Source organism: Pinus tabuliformis, chromosome 3_2, assembly GCF_031772625.1.
Source record: "Pinus tabuliformis cultivar Carrire ecotype Pingquan chromosome 3_2, CPIR1, whole genome shotgun sequence".
Lineage (NCBI taxonomy): Eukaryota > Viridiplantae > Streptophyta > Pinopsida > Pinales > Pinaceae > Pinus > Pinus tabuliformis.
Genome location: NC_142302.1, coordinates 621,577,251 through 621,599,622, shown reverse-complemented (window position 1 = coordinate 621,599,622; position 22,372 = coordinate 621,577,251). Strand labels below are relative to the sequence as shown.

Genomic DNA, 22,372 nt, shown 5'->3' with positions numbered 1-22,372 from the left:
CTAGGCATGACACGGTGCAGGGGTCCTTCAGAGCGGTCGCGGACGGGAACGGGAACCCCATTGTCAGCGAGGACAACAGAGCCGGGCTTGGATTCATTGATGTAAATTCTTCTGGCAAATTCGTTCTGTCTGTTGTCTTGGGATTGAATCTCACCTCGCTTCCTGCAATGGAGATTTGGACTGCAAACAGGAACCGAATGGTCGCAGAGGGCGCGACCCTCAAGCTGGGGAGTATTGGGAACATAGTACTGGAAGACTCGGATGGAACCGTGGTCTGGAATATCGGTACTGGTAAAGCTAAAGGCATTTTAATGGCGAGCAGCGGTAATTTGCAGATATATAATATCACGAATTCTTCTCGCGTCCGCAAGTTCGAATCTCGTGTGGCAGAGCTGGGATCATCCCACGCACACGCTCGTGCCCGGGCAGGTTCTGAAGAGTGGACAAACACTTGTTTCGAATTCATCTGCGAAGAATACAAGCGCTGGATCTTATAAGCTGGTTATGGAACCGGGAGGGTTAGTGTTGTTCTATATTAGGTTAACCCAGAAGCCTTATTGGTCTCTGGGTATTTATATCCTAGTAAGGGTTGCTTTCGATGGCCAAGCATATATGAATAAGATGTATTCTTCGTATATGCTTGGCCATCTATAAAGGTTTCTTGATTTTGGTTAATTAACTTAACTTCTTGATTTTGGGTAATTAACTTAAAATGAGACATTCAATGTGTTCCTTGTAATATAGATATAAACAAAACATCTAAAGAAAAGTAATTGCACAATGATCCAGTGCAATAAAACAAGCTTTTCCACAAACTAATTAGCTCTTCTAGAAAAAATCAACGATTCCAATTTAATAATCCTACCGGCCTCTCTTTGTACCTTTTAGGACAATTGCTAGTTAATTTGTTGGCAATGATTGCTTCTACTAGTAGTATGACACTAAAATTTCTCACTATATGTAACATCTAATTACAAATTGTTGTTTTTTCTATTGGAAAAAAACTTTATCATTGTTAAGTATCTTCTTTATTGGAAGGTTATGGAGTCAATTCTCTTTGATACCCTTAGAGTTAGGCTCTGCTAGTTTGGCTGACTAAATGTGCTAGTTTGGCTGACTAAATGTGATCTCTTTGAGTTGATCTAGATTTTTCATATATATCTATATATATATAGATATATAATAAATTAAATTTAAATATATTTTAAATGTTGATAATATTATCAAGAAATTAAAAAGTAAATGAATAAGAATTAGCTTTTAAATTTTAATAAAATAATTTTCAAATATTAATTCTTTGGAAGGAAAAGATTAATTCATCATTAGTTATATTTTAACTATAATATTTATGTGTTTATTCATGCTAAATATTAAGAAAATATTGTTTTGATTTTTATGATATATTAAATTTTTATTTTTATATCCTTTTATTAGTGAAAATTTTGAAATTTTATGGAATATATATATATTGCTTTTTTTTGCTTCAAACTCGCGAAGAATTTTTAACAATAGTATATATATTAGTGAATGTAATATAAATATAATAAAAGTATATATATATATATATATATATATATATATATATATATATATATATTGTTTTTTACCTATTTCACAATGTTAATAACTAATATAGATGAGACGGTGTGAATATATTACGTTATATGGTGTCAATAACTAATTTACACTTGATAACTACTCATGAACTTGCTCTTTAGAAGATTTAAATCTCCTTTTGTTTTTAGGATAGACAATTCAATCTTCCATTACAAATTCTATGAATAAATAATGTTTTTTTCTTATTTTAGTTATCTTGTAACCAAAAACACTCTTTACTTGTGTATATTAAGTTTAATTATTTAATATATATTTAAAATGAGGAATAGAGGGAAGTACATCCATGTATCAATCAAGTATTTTTCTAACAACCAACAACTTACATATAGGGTAGATTATGTAATTATATGCAATGGTAGGTTTGGGAACGAGTTCGTTTGAAACTTCAACTACTACAGAAACTCATATCTTTGTTTTCCATAGAATGAACCATGAAAGGAACATGAATTCAATTTGAAGGGGAGTTCCTTTGAAACTTCAACTACTACAGAAACTCGCATCTTTGTTTTCCATAGAATGAACCATGAAAGGAACATGAATTCAATTTGAAGGGGAAACTTGCACACAATAGAAGCCTTTCTACTATCCATGGAGGAGAAACCTTGCCTTAGAATGTAGTAAAATTCTGAATTGGAAGGCACATGTATGGTGGATCCATGCAACAACCTTTTCATTGAAGAATATGGGCACAAACAAAAAAAAAATGATTACTTATGCATAAACCACTAGTGTACCAATGGCTTGTCCCAACCATAAGAAGCTAATACCCTTGTGATATGTGGCAAGGGCAAGGATAGTCACTTTCCCACACCAGGGAAATCGTTGAAGAAAGAAGAACTAATGAAGTCATCTAACGTTCCACATTGGTGCTTGAAACTACTTCTAGAGGGATGGGTATGGAACACAATTTAGATCATGTCTTTCATTGTAATAGTTGATTGAGTTGTCGGTTCCAAGGTACCCATGAGTAAGGAGTCCCTTTATTCCTCATTTTAATTTTTCACCTTCATTGAGTCCTAAAGTTGCTTCTTCCCTTTCCTTATTCTAACCAATGGCTTCTTAGATCTTAATCACCACCTTGACAAGTGGGGTTTCAGTGACAAGCTTTCCAATATATCCTCTCTTATGGTAGGTCAAATCCAGTAATTCATGTCTAGCAAGCTTCAATTTAATCATCCATGGTGCCCCTTTCGGAAACCAGCATAAGCAAGATCTCACTCACCAAAAAGGTCAAACTCTAAATCATGATCTCGAAATACGAAAAATGGGTCTCAATTTGGAATTGTTGGTCCTCAAGTATAATATGGTTATGCTTTTACATATGGATCTACTCCTGCTACAAACTAAAGGTATGTTGTTATATATATAATACTCAATATTTGGATCTATAATTGGATCAATAGAATAAACAACAGGCCACGTGCAAAAGTATTGATACAAAGCCATTCCAAATTCTATAATGATGAATTCATATTCTATAACTTCACACTAATACCTTTGTAATGTACAAGGCTAATGGAGCTTTGTATGTTTTGATACTCATATTCTGTGTGATGCCCCTATTCATGTTTTTACAAAAAGAATGTGTGTGCCAAATTCAAGTTACACTAAACACTAGAGACGTAAAGAAATCTCTCTTTGACGGTATACAATTGAAATTAAACCTACATAGACATGATATATTAGATAATACAATTCTTTCATTCAAACCTTTCTCCCAATTTTTCCATACTTGAAATAATTATGTGAATGTTGCAATGCAAAACAAATACTTAAGGAATGAGTTCTAAGCTCGTTGCAGCGCCTCTAGTTGAAGTTGTGTATTGTCTAGTTTAAATGAAACTGTTGTTTCTACCTTCAACCCTATTTTTCTCTATGGTCTCTGTTAAGTATATCACCTCCATCCTGACTATGGGTTAGATAGATTTTGTTCATGGCATTTCACTTTCTAATTTTCCCTAGATGCCTCCCAACAAACAAATGTCCATTAACAAGGGCTTTTTCAAGGCACCTAAACCACTAATACTTGAAAATTAGCACCATCATTTTAGTTTCAGTTGGACACTTTTTTGGCTCTCCAACGTGACGTGTAAGAAATGTTTCCCCTTGTTTTTCTCTTTTTCAATTTCATGTAATCTTTATTTCTAACTCTAAATAATTAATTTGTTAACTGATAAAAACGGTTACAATATTATCATTTTATGCTTAATCTAAAAAAAATCTTCATTAAAAAATTTAATCTTTTAATTATTTTAAATTTCATTTTTTACTTATATTTTAATTTTCAATAATTTCACTTTCTTTGCCATGGATTGACTATTCATTTTGATTTTAACATTTTTTAAATTATTATTATTTTCACCCATTTTTAATCTATTTCTTAGTTCCCAGTAAGTATGGTCCTTTATTAATGAGAGTTGACCGTTATATTTTGGGATTATTTCTAACCTTAAATAATCAATTTATTAATATCATAATTTTTAATGTCTCATATTTTTAGGTTTGCTTCGTAATTCATGGTTTTTTAATCTAAATTTTTATATTTTAATCCTTTTTAAATTTATTTTAATCTTCTAATTGTCTTTAGTTCTCTCTTTTTAGGTTTTAATATAATTTACTTAACGATTTCACTTTCTTTGCCTTAGATTCTTTATTAACTTTTATTTTAAACTTTTTACTTATTATTTTAACTTGTTACTTACTTTCTTATAAATTTGTTCATTTATTAATTATTCTATTGTCCATCTATTCTTAAAAAGAATTATCATTTTATTTTTGAGAGACCCTTTCATGTTTATAGATCTCCCTGCTCTTTTTTCTTATAAATGTTGGACATGTCCAAAATTATGGTAGTTTTCTTACTCAAAAAAAAGCAATAATTTTTTTTTTTAAGTCCAAATTTGTTTATGTATTTTTTTTTAAAATGTTTAATTCCTTCTTTATACAATATGGAAATAACAAAAAAATATTTTAGTATTAATTATAAATAAAACATTTTAATATTTTTATTAAGTAATATAATTTACACCAAAAATATTAATTATATTTTCATTTTAAAGTAAGTGTAATTAAAAAATTTATTATATTTTCAATTTTTTATTATAAGAGAAATGTTAAATTTAATAACTAACAAAATCTAATATAAATTCTATAAAATATTTTAATATGCATTTTATTATAGTATTTTCTAATTTAAAATATGAAAGAAATGAGAAAGGATGTATATAGAAAGAAAAAATTTATCCCATGAATATATATTTTTAACTTTCAGAAATATATATATATATTAGTCATGAGTAAAATATTTTAATGTCTCGCCCATCGCCCGCGATGATTCCAGAGCGACGTCATGACAAGGTGGTGGTGGGGACCTTTGCGTTGGTCACGTAGTCTCGGGGCTACATAATTCAGGGATGGGCTGCTTCTAGGTACTTAGCAGCCTCGACACTTTGGCTCTGATTTTACCATTTATGGTCTTGCCTGCTCAAGAGCTGCAATGTTGGTTTTCGAACCCTCACATACTCCAGGAATATCTCTTTTTGATACTCTGCACACTATGTTTTTTAGCTTTGGCTATGAAGGAAAAGGCCTGCATGTTTGTTATCTAAATATTTTTCTGGTCAGACATTATGGTTAACGGAGATTGATGTAATCTAAAGATTTTGAATATCTCTAATGCATTTATGAGGTAATACACAACCAAATTTTCTTCCGAAGGTGGCAAAACCTATTAAACTCAGGTGTCAAACCAACAGTGAGGACAGCCATCTCTGGCTGCTATCCGCGAATGTCGGTTTGACTCATCACTGTTATCAAGGAAAACCACGCCACCTGTAATAGCCCGCTGGTGATCCGTAAGGGAGCAGGCTTTCACTCTTGCCAGATGCCTCTGGGTCTTGGGCCGTTAACCTGTTTCCTTACGTCCGAGGAAGACGAGCTCTTAGCCAAGCAGAAGCAGTTTTATGGCATACTCCAGGCCAAATACACAACCAAATTTTCACACATAATTTTTTTTATTTTTAGGTAAATATCATATAAAATAAATAAAATTAAAATAATTTTTATGTTTGAAACTATAGTATCAAGTTTGAATTCGAATTCACATTCAAATCCTATACTATACTATAAAAATTGGAATGAAATAATTTTGTGTTTTTAGTTATTTTTTTCCATGATTTATGTTCAATTTTAAATCTCTCATTTTGAATCATTTTTATTAACTCTGAATAATATAGCAATCTTACAAATAAAATTCATCTAAAAAAATCTACCTTTTATTTTTTACCTCAATTTTTTTTCCGAAACTTAGTTGTAATATCTTTTCTTAATGTGCAAACTTATTTATGTAACATATGAACATTTATAAAATATATATTTTTCACTAGTTTCAATCCCACTTCTTCACCCCTGTGAGCATTACCCGATGCAATGAATGCTAAGTGGACTATTCAAAAATCATGAGAAATTAGTCAGTTACGACTATCTCTCATGGAAATGGTCATAGATGAATGACTTACTTAATGGAGTTGAATCCCAAAAATGATATCTAATATAATGCACAGCGAAAACCCCAATACTTAATTCAAAAGAGTGAAGGGAACTCTACTTGAATGGTTCATGAGGCACAATACTTGCTAAGGTTTTGCAAATGGGGTAGCAAGCCAAGTGAGCTTGATTGTGGGGAAAAATCTATGGGATGGGTGACCTCTAGGAAGTCCTGGTTACCGGGTGCAATCCCGGAAGTGATGATTGATCACTATTTTCAATCCCACTTCTTCCCGGAAGTGATGATTGATCACTATTTTCAATCCCACTTCTTCACCCCTGTGAGCATCACTTGATGCAATCCCACTTCTTCGCCTCTCATGGAAATGGTCATAGATGAATGACTTACCTAACACAGTTGAATTCCAAAAATGATATCTAATATTCAAAACTGGTTTATCTATAATCCCTCCAAAAAATAAAAAACAATTACTCATAAAATTAAGCCACTTTCACACATTTTTTTCTTTTCCTAATTTCCAAAAAATAAAAAACAATTACTCATAAAATTAAACCACTTTCACATATTTTTTCTTTTCCTAGTTTCTAGGTTTCTAAATTAAAAATAACATTTTTTATTTCTTTCTAATTGCACTTGTACTTTCTATTTTTTAACTCTCATTTTAATTCTTCCTTTGTATATGCCATCTTCTATCTATTTTTATTCATGGTGCAAGGTGCAAAGTAATAACTAATAATTTTTTTTTTTTTAAAACTATAGATTATCAATATGATCTACTCATTCTTTGTATAATTCTGTTCAGAGGGAAACGTATAATCCCTAACTAATCATTGTTTTAGATGAGCTGTAGATTATTAATATGATCTACTAATTAACCTATGCTAGATATCTACTAATTAACTTATGCGGGAGAATTAACTTGCTACATTAACCCTTTATGCTGCAAATTCAATAGAGGCAAATCCTTCCGTATTCAAAAATTTTCTGTATTTTTTTAGTTTAGTAATTATGATTAAAACATTTAATTAGTGTGTTAGTTAAGATGAGTAATTTATTTTATGTTAAATATAGAGTTAATACATGATATATATGTATATAAAAAGTAAATATAAATTTATATTAACTTTATATCTATCAAATGTGAAAAAAAAATCCATAAACATACAAATATTTTTTTAAATTTTAAATTGTAAAAAATAAATTACATTTTAAAAAATTTGATATATAATACTTAATAAATTTAAAATTAACATCAATCTATACTTATCACATTTATTTTAAAATTCTAAATATATATATATGAAACTTAAAAACTTCGTATTGCCCCCAATGCAATCAATATGCAGCTAATAATTAAATTAAAATTAATATATTACTAAAAACTTCGCGTCACAACAATTACATTCAATATACCTACAATAATACAATAATTAACTTAAACACAATAATAATTGCATTATCCATATTTATATTATACATCCTAAAGTATGATATAAACAGAACATAGAATTAGTGTGGAAAGAGACAGTGAAATACTCACATCGTCATCCGTTTTTTAATTATTTTCTCAGCGAAACCCCTCAACAATTTATTGCCCAAAAATATCTGCCCAAAAATATCTATCCGGTTTAATCTTGGGGGATTCATTGCGAAAACAGAATTTTCCAATTTCGAGAAACCCAAATTTTCCAATAATTTATTATTCTTTATAAATGGTAAGTTGCAGGATTTACAGAATTTGATTAGCCTAATTTATTTGTTGAATCAATATGATTAAATACACACGGGGCTGTCTCATAAATTTCATATCCATCCAATTGTATTATAGGCTCCTAAACCAATGGTAAGATCAATTATATTGCGTTGGGTTTATTAAATGTGGATGTATGAGTGGTGTTAAAATTTAGATGTCATTGCTGGCAGGTTTACAAGAATAGGAATGTTGTTGCACAACTTGTTAGAAGAGTGGAGAGGGCTGGTTTTAAGGCAATTGCACTGACTGTGGACACACCTCGACTTGGGCGGAGGGAGTCTAATATTAGAAATAGGTAGTGAAAATTAATTCTATTTTAGATTTGCTGACAAACTCAAAGAATCCCAAATAATTTGATACCTCACAGAAAGTTGATTCCTATTCCTAAACTTCTCGTTTTCACTTTCAAAGTTATATTTCTTGAAGTTGGAACCAAAATCTATATTCTAGCTCTCCTTGCTTATGTAGATATGGGGATCTTGTATAATCGCTCTTTAGTTCTTTGATGTAACAACCTTCATTCACATCTATGATGCTTGTGCCAAAAAAAACCTGCAACTTTCACTTTCCTTCATTTTCTTATTCCTGGTGTTTGTATCCTTCAGAAAATATAGAAAAGACTTTCAAGGTCTACAGTTTCATACACGGTCATTCTAAAAGGCATAGAGAAATCAGCGTCACTGGTGATGGCTTCAATTTCAGGGACTTGAGCAATTACCAAGCCAGTGGGATACTTCTAAATAAGCTATTTGGAATAATAGCAAATGAAATTTCACTATAATATGAAATGCCACCAAGGTTAGTTGATAACAATCTAGCTCTCAATAAAAATCAGAACATTGTGGAATTCTTTTAGGATCAGAAGCGACGCTAGGGTTAGAAAAAGCATTTAGCACCTATAATGTATCAAACTTAAAATAAGTCAGAAGTCTGACCAACTATTCTTTATCCCATGAGGTAAGAAAATCAATAGTTCGGAAGCTCATTGAATAATGGGATTGTTTGACAGGCTGGTGGATTGCAATTGACTGGTTCTGTTCAAGATATCATGTGGTATGACCCTACTTGCATTAACAACACAGGTGTTCGTGTCAAGATAGAAATAGCCATGTACAGTGAAACTGGTTCTATTATTAGTTTGTAAAGCTTAAGTGTGACCATGGCAACATTGGCCATCTTAGTTTTCTTGAAGTATCCATGACTTGGTAAAAACTTGAATTATACCAGGTTCGTGGCAACAGGTTGAGGGATTCATCAGATGTTGCAACCTTGAAGCCCTGTGCCCTTACTATTGTAGAAGGTAACCAATAACTCTGCTCCCCCATCTGAACAAGTCAGGGGAGATAGCTAGAAATTTTGTCTTGCCTTTCTTTAAAATATAAATGTTTTTATCTTGAAAAGGGGTCAGAAATAATGTTAAATCATAATATTAGAAAATTGTTCTCTTGTTTCTTGAAGTGATCTAAACTGAATTTCTACTTGCATACGTGCTTCAAATATATATGCAAAGAAGAATATGCATTGTTTATACTCAAAGTTTGCATAATACTCTATATATGATTTTCATTTATTTTTCCTTTGCAGAGGACTACACTGAAGAGCATGCAGTTGCACACATTAGAAGATTACTGGACATTGTTGCCTGTACAACATGCTTTACAAATTTTTATTAAAATTGGATAATTGTGTTGCAAATTTGAATTGTGGCTATGCATGGGTAATGCCTGCTTATATTTTGGCATTTTTGAATTTTCAATTTTCAATCTAGTTTTTTTTTAAATAATCTTTTTCCTGTTAACAGATTTAGTTTATACACGGTTTAGCCTTAGTAAAAGCATTAATCTATTTCTTATGTGTTTTTTGGGTTCTAGGCATTTAATATAGAATGGTGTTTCCTTCCTTTTAGGATTTGGTATATTATTTATACTGAGGTAAGAGAAGTCCAAAGGAGGCCTTTTTCTATTATGGCCTTGTATATCTTTGTCTCAGCTACGAAGGATTAAATCCTTGCTTTTCCATGTGATGTACTGAAATAAAAACTAGCTGTAGAGAATATTGTAGAATGCATCTTGTTGCAAGTCTGTCATGCTAATAATTGAGTATAAAAATTTCAATATTTGTACAGTTTAGGATTGTAGCAAAGCTCAGGGATCAAACTTAACTCCATGCTTGAATCGCCTGGGGGGTTGGTTGCTCTTTTAACTGTTGATCACAGGCTTGAGGCCAATCTTGAAGAGTAAGATTCTTGCCATGATGCAGAACAAACCATGACCCTTTGTGCTATATGAGTGTCTGTATTCCTTTGGTCAGTTGATTGTGGAAACCAGTCTTTGTTTAGCCAGTTTATTGTTTCAAGCTCTTGATTTGTATTGATATATGATACTGTAGGAGAGAGCGCATAATGGCCAGTGGTGGTGAGATTGGTAGATTGAATACTGTTGGTGGAGCCGAGGTAGGAATCTGCACAATCTTTTGTGGGATATATAGACATAAAGAAGTAAATTTACATACTACAATAAAGGCTCGTAAAACTTGACCGTGCTTCTTTTGTGCAAATTTATGATTGCTGGTCACAATCAGATGTTTTTATCTTCGCTAAAGTGCGTCATATGTGTTCGTTTTAGCTTTGATGAGTTTATAAGCATCAAAGTTATTTACATATGGTGTACCATTCTACTACAAAATGGCCTATCCTAGACTTACACTTGCAGTTTCTTCCGTAAAAGTACTAATAATTTAAAAATTACTGTGCTTAAATTTTATCTACAAGGCCTCCATTAGGCTTGACATAAAAGCTCTTATATTTTATCTATCTCATGTTTAATGGCCATGCTTGCTTTCAAAGCCATTTTCTAAACTGAATTGTTCTCTTACCAGAATTATCAACAAATTTTTCAACGGCTGTAATTTGGAACATTTTCTTTGTACTTGTAGATTGGACCATTGAGATGCTGGCCGGGAGGTCTCTATCTGTCTAGGTCTATTGGGGATATGGATGTGGGCGAGTTCATTGTGCATTTTTGAATTTTCAATTTTCAATCTGGTTTTTTTTTAAATAATCTTTTTCCTGTTAACAGATTTATTTTATACTCGGTTCAGCCTTAGTAAAAGCTTTAATCTATTTCTTATGTGTTTTTTGGGTTCTAGGCATTTAATATAGAATGGTGTTTCCTTCCTTCTAGGATTTGGTATATTATTTACATTGAGGTAAGAGAAGTCCAAAGGAGGCGTTTTTCTGTTATGGCCTTGTATATCTTTGTCTCAGTTATGAAAGATTAAATCCTTGCTTTTCCATGTGATGTACTGAAATAAAAACTAGCTGTAGAGAATATTGTAGAATGCATCTTGTTGCAAGTCTGTCATGCTAATAATTGAGTATTTGACATTGCCAGAGTCTTCTTAAAAATTTCAATATTTCTACAGTTGAGGATTGTAGCAAAGCTCAGGGATCAAACTTAACTCCATGCTTGAATCACCTAGAGGGTTGGTTGCTCTTTTAACTGCTGATCACAAGCTTGAGGCCAATCTTGAAGAGTAAGATTCTTGCCATGATGTAGAACAAACCATGACCCTTTGTGCTATACGAGTGTCTGTATTCCTTTGGTCGGTTGATTGTGGAAACCATCTTTGTTTAGCCAATGCATTGTTTCAAGCTCTTGATTTGTACCGATTTTATCCATTTACTGGAGGAAAAAATACATGGTCACAATGTGTCTGATTTAGAGACTCATAATTTTTTGTTTCAATAGCTATCGAATGCTTGAGGAAGGCAACTGATGGTGTTTGGGATGCATAGAGCTCTTAGAAGGCTGCAAATTGCTGTCGAGGCTTGCCAGCAAAACTTGCTGCAAAACAAATTGTTAAGGTACAAATACTGTTGCCAAGGATAAGCGATCAATGCCACCATCTTTAAGTTTATTTTCTATCCTAGCCTAACCGATTTAGCTGTAGGATTCTTTGATTATAAGAGGACTTAGGGACAACACTACATGCATTGTAGTGGATTTGGTCCCACCTGAGAAATCCGCACCACCAGCTCCAGTTAAGAAGGAAGGCAAATTTAAGAATTTTTTCAGAATGAAATCCACTGATTCATCGTCTAAGTCAGTTGAAAAGCAGCAAAATATAGACATTGTCCAAGAAATATTTGAGGAGGGGTTAGCAATGCTTGTTGAAAGGTAGATAGCCATTTCTAGCTTAGCATCCTTGCAGTAGATTATGTTTTGTAAACACAGACTTATCATTGGATTCAGAACAAAGCATGATAAACTGTATCTGAGTTGCTACTCCTTGAATGTGGACAATCTATGTTTACAATTTTTTATTAAAATTGGATAATTGTGTTGCAAATTTGAATTGTGGCTATGCATGGGTAATGCCTGCTTATATTTTGGCATTTTTGAATTTTCAATTTTTCAATCTGGTTTTTTTTTTAAATAATCTTTTTCCTGTTAACAGATTTAGTTTATACTCGGTTCAGCCTTAGTAAAAGCATTAATCTATTTCTTATGTGTTTTTTGGGTTCTAGGCATTTAATATAGAATGGTGTTTCCTTCCTTTTAGGATTTGGTATGTTATTTATACTGAGGTAAGAGAAGTCCAAAGGAGGCCTTTTTCTGTTATGGCCTTGTATATCTTTGTCTCAGCTACGAAGGATTAAATCCTTGCTTTTCCATGTGATGTACTGAAATAAAAACTAGCTGTAGAGAATATTGTAGAATGCATCTTGTTGCAAGTCTGTCATGCTAATAATTGAGTATTTGACATTGCCAGAGTCTTCTTAAAACATAAATGCTTCCAAGTTTTAATATTTTAAAATATGCTGAAAGCCTGTTTATGATTAACTGCATCTTCGTAGTAGTTCAAAATGTTAACAAATCTCACACGTGAAAAGTTCAATCTAAAATCTTGAAAATTGTGACTGATTCAAAGCGCTTTGGAAACTAGATAAATCAATTGATTATGCCTTTTATTATAACTATTCGAGCAAATGTTGCATAGAAGCGCAAGGTTAATAGTTGCCCAAATTGAAACTGAATAGTGCTTAAGGTTTAGTGATTCTTCGTCAGTAGGTTGCCTGAACATTCAATAACTTTGTGATCTCTGAAATCGAAAATCAATACTTGCATGCAAGGATACTTGAAGAGCCTGAAGCGATCTATGAAGTAGAGTATGAGCTTCCTCAAGAGAATATCGTTGCTGATGCCCCTGGAGAAAGGTTGATGGAGGAAGATGATAGCGTTAAGGGAGTGCGGAATGAAGGGGAGGAGGATTCATCCACTGCAGTTGAAACAAATTTTGATGATATGGCAGAAACTGCAAATTTGGATTTGAGCTGGAAAAATGAAGGTGATATGGTGATGCAGGGATTCACATCTGGTGTTGGAACTCGATGGTTTAGAGCTCCGGAGTTGCTCTACGGAGCAATGATCTATGGAAAAGAAATTGATTTGTGGTCGTTAGGTTGCATTCTGGGGGAGCTCTTGATTTTAGAACCTCTCTTTTCTGGGACTTCAGACATTGATCAACTTAGCAGGCTGGTTAAAGTTCTTGGGAGTCCAACAGAAGAAAATTGGCCTGGATGCTCCAATCTTCCTGATTATAGGAAACTTTGTTTTCCTGGTGATGGAAGCTCCGTTGGTCTGAAGAACCATGTCCCCAATTGCTCAGACAACGTGTTTTCTATTTTGGAAAGACTTGTTTGCTATGACCCTGCAGCTAGGCTAAATGCTAAAGAGGTACTTGAGAATAAGTATTTTGTTGAGGATCCTTATCCTGTCCTTACCCATGAATTGAGAGTTCCCTCACCTCTGAGGGAAGAAAACAAATTTTCAGAGGATTGGGCGAAATGGAAGGATATGGAAGCAGATTCTGACTTGGAAAACATTGATGAGTTCAATGTTGTTCACTCAAGTGATGGTTTCTGCATTAAATTTTGATAAACTCTAAAAAAATCTCATTTAAAGACATTGGCTCTACCTATCTGTTATGTAGAATGTGCATTTAATAGCGACCTTGGCCCTCATTTCTAAAAATATTCTTGTTTCTTTGATTGAGAAAATTGTATGTCACAATTGGCAGAATTCAGCTGCAGTAAGTTGTTTGTTACTGAATCCTTCTATGCTATCAAAATCTACAAATACAATTACAGCCAAATTATTTGTTTATTTTCATGATCTTGCAGAAATCAGGGTGCAGTATACAGGACTTTTGTTTTCCGGGTATATGATCTTTTAACTATGGAAAATTCTGGTATGTTTTCCAACTCATGCTCATAACTATGGCTATCTCATAAGAAAAGGTATGCATATTCAGCCTTGTTGCCCTGATAAATCCTTTTGCTTCCCTATATCGGTAGAACATAATATCTAAATCTCCTCGAAACATAGTGTGGTATATATAGGACTGCTAAACAAACATAATATCTAAATCTCCTCGAAACATAGTGTGGTATATATAGGACTGCTAAACAAATGTTTCTTTCTACTTTCCAGATGGGGCATCATCTCATGGAATTATTATCCGCTTTTTGTATTATCTATATCAGAAAATAATAGAAATATACAGTTTTTTTTTTCATGCTGAAAAAGTATATGTTTATTGCTGAATCCAGCTATACCATCACAATCTACAGTTTTAATCAAATTGTTTGTGTGTTCCATGAAATTGTATATGAAACCCACAGTGCATAATCAGGGTGAAGTAGATATTTGTTACTGAGTCCATCAATGCCAATCAGGCTCTACAATTTCAATCCATTTAATCATAAATTTCAACAAAAATTGGTCCACCATGTATGTGGATCAATCATTAGTCAGTAACCCTACTCCTCAGGAGCCAACGTGCTTTCAAGGGTTGCAGTTTAATGCACATTTTCACTATATAATGTTTAATGTTCTAAATGGGTTCTGGTTCTTACAATTCCTCTACTAATTACAGCAACCAGCACTTTGTCAGTGGACTGCCTGCCCCTCGTCCAGCTTATCAGTCTTCTTTTATACATTAGGTAGGTACGGTGCTTATTTCTTTGTTGTGAGAGAAACTATAAAGAAGGTTCTGAACTCTTCAGTTTTCTTTGAACCCCAGAAAAAACAGAGTAAAGTTTTTTATTCCTTTGAATACTGATAGTAACTTTCTTGGAACTTTCTCAATAGTCACTGTAAGGGAGGAGGAATGGGAGAAGAGAAGAGTCACTTAGAAGGGGTGCTGAGAAGGAAATGTGATCTCTGTTTTCTGTTTTCACCTGAAATCTAGGGGATCAAGAGGAAAAAGCGAGCAGATATTTATAGAGTTGAAAACCCAAGGAATTAAAAGGAAGATGCTCGTAGATCTTAACAGAGCTGTTAAGGAAGTCAACCACCATCCTCTCAATGTGGTTATTTGGTGCAAAAATAGTCGAGGTGCAACTACGTTACATTTAGCTACCAGTTGAGACCATATTGAAGTACATCACTATTATTCTATTTATATTGTTTATGCTTAGTAATTTCTTTATTTCTTTCATGGAGATGCATGACAGAGACTAAAATAATATCATGTTTATAGATTCGTGGGAGACCTTATTAGGATCTCTACCCTCCGAGGACACACATGCATCTTGTATTGAATTTATTCTGAACACTGATTTTGGATAAGTTGCAATTTGGTCAACCACTTTTTGAAAATCTATTTTCAACATGAAATCTATTTCTAATTGAAAGCTACGAGAAAAGCATTGATCCAATAGAAAAGCCCTGGTTTTGATTAAAATGGTTCTTACTATGGATGGTGGTATTGATTAAAACATACCAGTCAACCCATTTTAATGTTATATTTACTAGCTTACCTTACTGTTATATTGATGTTGTATGATACTTGATAGTTGCAAAATGACTTGAATTATTATATTTTCCAACTATACACCACCTCAATACACCAAATTTGTCTATTATATATGTGGACACTGGATGCACTAAACTGGATTATGTCTTTTTGTTCAGTGTACCCTTTTTAATCGATGTGGGGCAGATACTTATTTTGTGGTTTCTTGGAAGAGTTTCTACAATTCCACAATTCCACACTAGTTGTGAAGATTAGTCGATGGTAAAATATAAGATTCAATATACTATGATTCTTCGGCCAACTTGTCATCCCAAGAGGTATTATGAGGTGTTCATGCCTGCTTTCCCTCTCCTCGATTGTGCTTGGAATTCCTTATCTTGTGGCATCCTTGTAGATGAAAGGCCCTCTCTCTAATTGTGCTTGGGATTCCTCATCTGATGGTGTATTGGTAGATGAGAAAATAAATATATGGCAATACACAGGAATTCCTAATAAAAGAGAGTCAATATATGTCAATACAAAGGATTCGAAAGTGTTATGATCAAACTTCAAGTACTTGCAGCCTCGTTGGTTTGTTGTTTTTATGTTGTTAATAACAAAGTATGGGAGTTGACTTATGTGTTCTTCACATTCTGAAGTATTTAATCTGATGACATGTTCATGTCACTAATCTTAGCTTTTCTGTTTTCATCTGAAATCTAGGGGATCAAGAGGAAAAAGCGAGCAGATCTTTATAGAGCTGAAAACCCAAGGAATTAAAAGGAAGATGCTCGCAGATCTTAACAGAACTGTTAAGGCAGTCAACCACCATCCTCTCAATGTGGTTATTTGGTGCAAAAATAGCCGAGGTGCAACTACATTACATTTAGCTACCAGTTGATACCATATTGAAGTACAACACTATTATTCTATTTATATTGTTTTTGCTTAGTAATTTCTTTATTTCTTTCATGGAGATGCATGACAGAGACTAAAATAATATCATGTTTATAGATTCGTGGGAGACCTTGTTAGGATCTCTACCCTCTGAGGACACACATGCATCTTATATTGGATTTATTCTGAACACTGATTTTGGATAGGTTGCAATTTGGTCAACCACTTTTTGAAAATCTATTTTCAACATGAAATCTATTTCTAATTGAAAGCTGAGAGAAAAGCGTTGATCCAATAGAAAAGCCTTGGTTTTGATTAAAATGGTTCTTACTATGGATGGTGGTATGGATTAAAACATACCAGTCAACCCATTTTAATGTTATATTTACTAGCTTACCTTAATGTTATATTGATGTTGTATGATACTTGATAGTTGCAAAATGACTTAAATTATTATATTTTCCAACTATACACCACCTTGATACACCAAATTTGTCTATTATATATGTGGACACTGGATGCACTAAACTGGATTATGTCTTTTTGTTCAGTGTACCCTTTTTAATTGATGTGGGACAGATACTTATTTTGTGGTTTCTTGGAAGAGTTTCTACAATTCCACAATTCCACATTAGTTGTGAAGATTAGTTGATGGTAAAATATAAGATTCAATATACTATGACTCTTCGGCCAACTTGTCATCCCAAGAGGTATTATGAGGTGTTCATGCCTGCTTGCTCTCTCCTCGATTGTGCTTGGAATTCCTTATCTTGTGGCATCCTTGTAAGATGAAAGGCCCTCTCTCTGATTGTGCTTGGGATTCCTCATCTGATGGTGTATTGGTAGATGAGAAAATAAATATATGGCAATACACAGGAATTCCTAATAAAAGAGAGTCAATATATGTCAATACAAAGGATCCGAAAGTGTTATGATCAAACTTCAAGTACTTGCAGCCTCGTTGGTTTGTTGTTTTTATGTTGTTAATAACAAAGTATGGCAGTTGACTTGTGTGTTCTTCACATTCTGAAGTATTTAATCTGATGACATGTTCATGTCACTAATCTTAGCTTTTCTGTTTTCACCTGAAATCTAGGGGATCAAGAGGAAAAAGCGAGCAGATCTTTATAGAGCTGAAAACCCAAGGAATTAAAAGGAAGATGCTTGCAGATCTTAATAGAGCTGTTAAGGAAGTCAACCACCATCCTCTCAATGTGGTTATTTGGTGCAAAAATAGCTGAGGTGCAACTATGTTACATTTAGCTACCAGTTGAGACCATATTGAAGTACAACACTATTATTCTATTTATATTGTTTCTGCTTAGTAATTTCTTTATTTCTTTCATGGAGATGCATGACAGAGACTAAAATAATATCATGTTTATAGATTCATGGGAGACCTTGTTAGGATCTCTACCCTCCGAGGACACACATGCATCTTGTATTGAATTTATTCTGAACACTGATTTTGGATAAGTTGCAATTTGGTCAACCACTTTTTGAAAATCTATTTTCAACATGAAATCTATTTCTAATTGAAAGCTGAGAGAAAAGCGTTGATCCAATAGAAAAGCCCTGGTTTTGATTAAAATGGTTCTTACTATGGATGGTGGTATTGATTAAAACATACCAGTCAACCCATTTTAATGTTATATTTACTAGCTTACCTTACTGTTATATTGATGTTGTATGATACTTGATAGTTGCAAAATGACTTGAATTATTATATTTTCCAACTATACACCACCTCGATACACCAAATTTGTCTATTATATATGTGGACACTGGATGCACTAAACTGGATTATGTCTTTTTGTTCAGTGTACCCTTTTTAATCGATGTGTGACAGATACTTATTTTGTGGTTTCTTGGAAGAGTTTCTACAATTCCACAATTCCACATTAGTTGTGAAGATTAGTCGATGGTAAAATATAAGATTCAATATACTATGATTCTTCGGCCAACTTGTCATCCCAAGAGGTATTATGAGGTGTTCATGCCTGCTTGCCCTCTCCTCGATTGTGCTTGGAATTCCTTATCTTGTGGCATCCTTGTAGATGAAAGGCCCTCTCTCTGATTGTGCTTGGGATTCCTCATCTGATGGTGTATTGGTAGATGAGAAAGTAAATATATTATATATGGCAATACATAGAAATTCCTAATAAAAGAGAGTCAATATATGTCAATACAAAGGATCCGAAATTGTTATGATCAAACTTCAAGTACTTGCAGCCTCGTTGGTTTGTTGTTTTTATGTTGTTAATAACAAAGTATGGCAGTTGAATTATGTGTTCTTCACATTCTGAAGTATTTAATCTGATGACATGTTCATGTCACTAATCTTAGCTTTTCTGTTGTGGCACACTGTAAATCGTTTCTGCCTTTCTATATTGTTTAAATTTCACATCTTTTTAATGCATAATGCCCTGTGTAATCGGGTTCATTGAGAAGAAAGCATACGCCCATAATTTTTAGTGTTATTTCATTCACTTGGCAGAGTACAAATTGATATAGTGGGTCATTGATGAGATGCCATTGTTTTTTTCATTTTCCTATTTAAGTAATAAGTTATGGAAGGCTCCATTCATAAACCATTTTTAAATCAGAAAGTAAAGTTATCCTATTCAGAACTTCGTTATATGGAAATTTTCATCAACAGAACAATACGAAAGAATATTATTTTTGATAATGTGTTGTAATGATAGTCTATTATGTGGACATGTGCTTTACTGGAGCTCCTGTTCTATTGAGATCATGAGGCAATATGCGTACACTGCTTGATCTTTTGTTTGAAAACAATGTCTTTTCCTTGGTGGCTACGAGGGTTGCTTCTTATTGGTTCAGTTCTTGAGATGCACTGACCCACCTTGTAGTGTAAGTGTTGCCCTTTTGCATTTTACATATTTGCACTAAACGTGAATAGTCTGAATGTATCTGTCTATTTTTCTACTTTGATTGAGTATCCAATCAGATAATGATATCAATACTTGAAAATTGTGGAAGACTATCTTCTGCGTTTGGTCTATCTATTGTGTGTCCTTTGACTGTATTTGGAATTTGTGAACGAATATATTGTGCATTGGCTCCAATGAGTAGAGCTTTGACGAAATAATGTCACTGATGTTCATTAATTTCAGTTTGTATATTCAAATCTCAGACAACTTACATGCCACATAGTTTCAATTTCAAGATTTTCCTTCTATTGATTCTCGTTTCATTGAAGATGTTTGTTTGTTATTTTATATTATATTGAAAAAAAAAAAATGCTAATGTTTTTTAATGCTTAAAAAATCAAGGCCAGTATGTATTTATATTAATTTATTTTCACGACTTTTTTTGGTATTTTTTCTGAATAGCAAGTGGTTTCTTTTTCCTTTATCAATGTATGCACAGATTTCTCCCACCTGGAACAGTGTACACACTTATCCCACCCTAAACTACAATAACATATGTGTGCAGCTATTTACAAATTAGCAATGGAATTAAGAATCCTGGTAAACTCATGGAATTTGATTTAGAAATATAAAAATTTATTAGAAATATTTAAAAATGGTATTAGAGAGTTGATTTTTATCTACTATTACACAAATCTGCACCCTCTAGCACAAAATCCTTACAAGGTACTGAGCTTAAGTGTAACATGGAAGAGTTGTCATTATCACCTAGAGATATACTTCCTTTCTGTTAAGTTTAGCCGAACTAAACTTCTATACATATGCAAAGTGTGAAATGTATATGGTTTATAACATATCATCCGTGAACAAAAGATTTATCAGGCCAGAAACTAGTTTTGGTGTCCAAGTCCCTGGCTAATGTCATAGTATCCTTCCTCACTTTGTTACTAACATTGTCAACGGTTTCAGTGTCATGCCACATGGGCGATCTTTGGTTTGTGGTTGTTTTCTATGTGATATTTCAGGTGATCTTACTACAGTGGCATAACTGGATGTCCCTATTTTGGGATTATTGTGTGTATCTTAACATTGCTGTTGGGATTATTTCTCTGAAGAATTTTCAACTTCAAAAGAAGTCAAAATGGCACAAGTATTTTTTGTTTTAGGAATTCTCCAACATTTGTACCTCACTCTGCTGCAGTGGGATTATATTAGAATATCTATAAATAAATATCTAAACATTTTAATACTCACAATAAATTCCATTGTAGACCTTGATGTTCTTCATGTGTTTTATACATTATCCTATGTTAAAATGTCTATTAAGTATCTAATAGAGATGCGAGGAAAGAATTACCGAGAGAAGTTGCAAGTGGGTTAATGTAATGGTTAGAAATTCACAAATTGCCTCTGGAGCTCCCAAGTCACCATGACATCATGGTTGCTGAAGGAGCACATAGTTACATTTGAGCATTTTTCTTTACTGACTCAGACTCAAAAACAGACATATTAGAGCACGGTTCTTACAATTCCTCTACTAATTACAGCAACCATCACTTTGACAGTGGACTGTCTGCCCCTCCTCCTGCTTATCAGTCTTCTTTTATACATTAGGTAGGTACGGTGCTTATCTTACCATGGTCAAGCAAGTTGTGAAATGTATATGATTTATAACATATCATCCGTGAACAAAAGATTTATCAAGCCAGAAATTGGTTTTGGTGTGCAAGTCCCTCGCTAATGTCATAGTCTCAATAGTCACTATATTAACTGAGTCTCATAGACACGTCAGCATTCACACTGGATTTGACACCTTCAAACCTTACTATACTTCAATTCGTTCTATTATTATAATAAAGTATTATTGTGTGTACTATTCAATTTTTTTCTGGTAAAAATAGTACTGGAGTACATTCCATACATTGCAATTTCATACTGACCTCCCATCGTGGTGCTGTCCTTTCAACCTAAATATGGAGGAGATTAAGCCCTTTCATTGCTTCCACCGACAGTGTGTGAAACCATCTAATTTCGACCTAACTCAACATAAATCTCAGGGCCATATCTGCACTTCACGTGTACTGCTTGTACTACCAGATTTCGGTTCCTTTCTCCTTCTCTATCAATCTCATTTCAATAAATTATAAATTACAGACATTCATTGACTCAGTTTCAGAAAGGGTTTCCCCTGCATATTGGGCTCACGTGAATAAATGAGACAGAGAAGGCTCGACTGGGGGGACCTTGCAACACATTCACACGACTAATGGAGAAATCAAGAGTTTAGAGTAATGTGGACGTGTTCCCAGGTCACCCCAATGGAAACCTCCTCTGCTACTGCTGCTTTAATGGTGTTCTCTGCTTCTCTTCACTTCTTATCTCATAGCCAATATACTCAAAGGTAAGGACAGATACTATAACTGCAAGCAAGAAAGAAACAGAATCTGCAACAAGCAACAATTTGGCCTTTTCAATTTTGTTTTAATCCCATCCACCTGGCTAAGCATTAAACTTCCTTTGTGCAGTGTCATCAGTGCTCTGAGTGGTCTCAAACATTTCCAAAAGCCATTTTATGCAAAAACTGTTTTATGCGTCCTATTTACTTTTCCAGCTATTGTATGATTTTTGCTATGGTCCGAAATTAATTTCTACATTAATTCTTTATCAAAGTATTCTTTTGTTGTATTTGTGTTATTCAATTTATGCCTTAGGGCGTTTCCTTTGCAACATCCGGTGCAAATGCTAGTTTATTATTCTTTATAAATGGTAAGTTGCAGGATTTACAGAATTTGATTAACCTAATTTATTTGTTGAATCAATATGATTAAATACACATGGGGCTCTCTCATAAATTTCACAATAAATTATTTATAAAGGGAAGTAAATATGGAGGCTGATAAATGG

General features: G+C 33.4%; 1 pseudogene; it reads left to right on the top strand.

Moving 5' to 3' along the window:
• Positions 1–11,954: 11,954 nt before the first annotated feature.
• LOC149182148 (cyclin-dependent kinase F-1 pseudogene) lies at positions 11,955–13,816 on the top strand (annotated as a pseudogene).
• The last annotated feature ends 8,556 nt before the right edge of the window (positions 13,817–22,372 follow it).